This window comes from Gorilla gorilla, chromosome 11 (genome assembly GCF_029281585.2).
Source record: "Gorilla gorilla gorilla isolate KB3781 chromosome 11, NHGRI_mGorGor1-v2.1_pri, whole genome shotgun sequence".
NCBI lineage: Eukaryota > Metazoa > Chordata > Mammalia > Primates > Hominidae > Gorilla > Gorilla gorilla.
The window spans coordinates 34246631-34250927 of NC_073235.2; the positions used below are offsets into that span (position 1 = coordinate 34246631).

The 4297-nt window shown below is 51.5% G+C and overlaps 1 long non-coding RNA gene across 1 annotated transcript; it reads left to right on the forward strand.

Moving 5' to 3' along the window:
- The first annotated feature begins 1553 nt into the window (after nt 1–1553).
- LOC101135223 (uncharacterized protein C2orf27A) lies at nt 1554–3388 on the forward strand. Its single transcript, XR_008677713.1, has 2 exons — nt 1554–1584; nt 2783–3388. It is a non-coding gene; the product is annotated as an uncharacterized protein C2orf27A (long non-coding RNA).
- Nucleotides 3389–4297: the final 909 nt, after the last annotated feature.

Consider the following 4297-nt stretch of genomic DNA (forward strand, 5'->3'; position numbering starts at 1 on the left):
CCTGAGAAGGGTCCTGTGGACATCAGGCCTGAGAAGGGTCCTTGGGCTCCAGGTGGATATCAGGCCCCACGTGAATATCCAGCACTCAGATGAACATTAGGCTTCAGGTAGGCATCATGCCTCAGGTGAACTCCAGGCCCCAGCTGAACATCAGGCCCCAGGTGGATGCCCAGGATCTGGGTGCACATCTGGCCACAGTTGGACATTCAACCCCTGGTGACCATCAGGCCATGGGTGAATACATGGTTTCCAGGTAGACATCAGATCAAAGGTGAACATCAGTCCCCCAGTGGACATCAGGCCCAAGATGGACACTGAACTAGAGGTTTACATCAGGCCACATGTTGACACCTAGTACCAGGTGGATATCAGGCCCCAAGTGGATACCTAGGCTTCCAGTGAATTTCAGACCCCAGGTTGACATTCAGGCCCCCAGTGGTCATCTGGCCTCATGCAACTACTCAGACCCCAGGTGCAAATGATGTCTCAACTGGATACCAAATCCCTAGTTTGATACCCAAGGCCCAGGTGGACACCATGTCCAAGGCTGACACTCAAGCCCTAAGTGAATACCAAATTTTAGGTGAATAATTCAACCCAGGTGGTCATTAGGACCCAGCTGGATACCAGTCCCCAGGTTAACACAAGGCCCCCAGTGGGCACCTAGGCACCAGCTGGACATCAGGCCCTATGTAAACACCCGGGTCTCAGGTGAACACCATGCCCCAGGTGTACATCAGGCCCTAGGTGGACACGGGGCCACAGGTGGACATCTAGCTGCTGGGAAACATCCAGCCCCAGGTGGACATAACTGTTTCCATGGATAAACCATTCCCAGGTTGATATCAGGCCTCAAGAGGATAGCAGTCACCAGGTAGACATCAGGCCTCAGATAGACACCAAGTTCCCAGATGTACAGTAGGCCCCAACTGAACCCCAGACTCATGTGGACATCAGGCCACAGGTAGACACCAAGCCTTAGGTAGATACCTAACTTCAGGTAGACATCAGACCCAAGGTGGACACCCAGTCCCTAGGTGGACAATCAGGCCCCAGGCACACATCAGGCCTTAAGTGGACACCCAGGCCCCAGGTTGATATCCAGCTCCCAGGTGATCACCAAGCCCCAGGTAGACACCAGGCCGTAGGTGAGCAACAGGATGCAGTAGGTCATCAGGCCACAGCTGGATACCTGTCCCCGGTGATCACAAGGCCCCAGTGGGACATAGATCTAAGCAGATATCAGGCCCCAGGTGGACATACAGGCCTGAGGTGGAATTCACCCTGAGGGGGACATTCGGCCCCAGGTATGCATCAGGCCTTAGGTGAATAACCAGTCCCCAGGTGGACATTAGCCCGCAGGTCAACCACAGTCCCCAGGTTGATACCTGGTCCCCAGGTGGCTACCCAATCTGCAGGGTAACATTAGGCCCCTGTAGGTTCCCAGGTCCCAAGTGGATTCCTAGGCCCCTTGTGAACATCAGGTGCAGGTGTCCAAGCAGGCCCTGGGTGGACATAACTGTGTACAGGTAAGGAGTTGACCTGTGGGGAGGATGAGCAGTCAGCAGCCCACTGGGGTCCTGAGTAGGTCTTCTGGAAGGAGGAGGCTGAGGGGATGGAACCTTAAAGAAGCAACCTCACTTCCTTGGCAACAGACCCTAACAGAACTTAGAATTCTGGTAACCAGACCAGGCACGGTGGCTCACACCTGTAATCCCAGCACTTTCGGAGGCTGAGGCAGGAGGATCATGAAATCAGGAGATCGAGACCAGCCTGACCAACATGGTAAAACCACATGTCTACTAAAAATACAAAAAGCAAAGAAGGTCAGGAGATCGAGACCATCCTGGCTAACACAGTGAAACCCCGTCTCTACTAAAAATACAAAAATCAGCCGGGCGTAGTGGCAGGTGTCTGTAGTCCCAGCTACTCAGGAGGCTGAGGCAGGAGAATGGCATGAACCCAGGACGCGGAGCTTGCAGTGAGCGAAGATCGCGCCACTGCACTCCATCCAGCCTGGGCGACAGAGCGACACTCTGTCTCAAAAACAAACAAACAAACAAACAAACAAACAAACAAACAAACAAAAAACTAGCCAGGTGGGGTGGTGCGTGTCTTGTGCCTGTAATCCCAGCTACTCAGGAGACTGAGGCAGGAGAATTGATTGAACCCAATAGGCGGAAGTTGCAGTGAGCCGAGATCATGCCACTGCACTCCACCCTGGCCAACAGAATGAGACAATGTCTCAAAAAAAAAAAAAAAAAAAAAAAGAATCTCGATAACCAGGCACCCACATCCTAGAGTTAGCCCCATAGCCAGCTCACTTGGTGGGAGATACTCAAGAGAGCAAGATGTTCTTGTGCTGCATCCCCACATCTCAAGGCTCCTGCTTCAGGAATGGCAGGAGTGAGAGCCTTTCTTTTCTGACGATGCCCTTGTAGGCTCATTTCTCACCCCAGATGCTGCTGGCCATTTAGCAGAAGGCGCCCCCAGGTACCACAGGACAGGAGTCACCAGGTAGACATCAGGCCCCAGATGGAGCTACCAGGCCAGGCCTCACCAGTGATCCCACCAGGGCCACATCTGTATATTGTCCTTGTCCAGCTGGAGCCTCTGGAGCTCATTGAGACACAGGCATATGCTGAGGTCACCTGCAGTCTGGAAGTCTTTCCAGGGACAATGTTTTTCAGGCTGAAATTCCTTTAAATTCAGTGAGGTTGTTTTCATGTTTGGAAATTCCAGTGGAAAGTGAGTGATATTGGTGATGTCTCTCCTTTTTCAGCTCCTGCTTCAGGTGCAGAAATACAGCTATTTCCAGTGCCAGCTGTTGAGCCAGTGCCAGCACCAGGGTCAGAGCCCCCTCCAGGGACAGTGCTCGAGCTAGAGGAGGCTCCAGAGCCCTCCTGCTGCTGCCCTGGGACTGCCCAGGACCAGCCCAGTGAGAAGCTGCCTGACTTCATGGCACCTCCTGTACAGCCACCAGCCTCAGCCCTGGAGCTGAAAGTGTGGCTGGAGCTAGAGGTGGCAGAGAGGGGATGACCAGCACAGCTCCAGCCAGCAGCTCCCACACTGCTCCCAGTCCTGGGCACAGTGGAAGCTATGGAGGCAGAGACCAGGGTGTGCAACCTGGGCTCCTCTGCCTCACTGGAGAGGGACTTCTCTCATTCAGCAGAGCAGCAGCCCTGCTGCTGAAGGGCCTGCTGCTACTGCTGCTGGGGTTGTTTGCCTGTCTGCAGGAGGTGCTGGAGAGCAAGAAAAGGAGCCTGTGAGCCGGGGTTCCAGCAGGTCCTCCTGCTCCCAGAGGTGACCTCCTCCTCCAGGCATGGAGGTTTGCCCTCAGCTAGGCATCTGGGCCTCTAATGTGCTGCCCAGGATGGCCTCTTCTTGACAGGCAGACAGGGGTTGAGGGGGCCAGGGGAAATCTCCAAAGGAAGCTTTTAAACTCAGCAGCTGCACCCCAGAATCTCCATGCCTGCACCTGCCCAAGGACTTATTCATAGCTTAACTAACAATTTCAAATTTCTACCATAACACTGAAATAAAGTTTGACTTTTTCAAACTTCCATGACTTCTTTCACTCCCTAATATTGTAGATGATGTTTTTGAGGTGACATTGAAAACCTCTGATAGTTGTGTGTTTTGTTATGGCTCTTTGTGTGATCAAATTACCATCTGATCAAGTGATATTGAAAACCCTTCAGGTATGGCTTTTAGAAGACTTTGACCTATTTTTGCTTGTGTTGACTCTCCCTCCATCTTTGTGGAAAGAGGGATCATGTAGCTTCATTTCTCAGGCAGATCAGTCACCTTTTGCCATCAAAGTTTTAGCATCCATTTCCAAAATTTGGTGTACAAGTTGATACTTTGGTGTTTTTAGCTAATCTGGGGTCAAAACAGAAAGCCATAGATGAGGAAGCTTATAAACCAATTTGTTTCTTTCAGTTTTGGAGATGGCAAAATTCAAGGTCAAGTGGTTAGTAGATTCCATGTCTGGTGTGGGCTTGCTTTGTGGTTCATAGACAGCCATGTTTCTACCATGTCCTCACATGACAGAAGGGATGAGGGAGCTCTCTATGGTGCCTTCAATAGGGGCTACTAATCCCACTCCTGTGGTCCCTGCCTTCATGATCTAATCATTCCCCAAGGCCCTACGTCCAAATATCATCACATAGGGAATTAGATTTCAGCACTTGAATTTGAGGGGGACAATAACATTTGGTCTATAGCATCAGGTTACCCAGAGCCTTATGCATTCAGAGGAAATCCAAAATCTTCTATAAGTATTCACTGGTCCCCT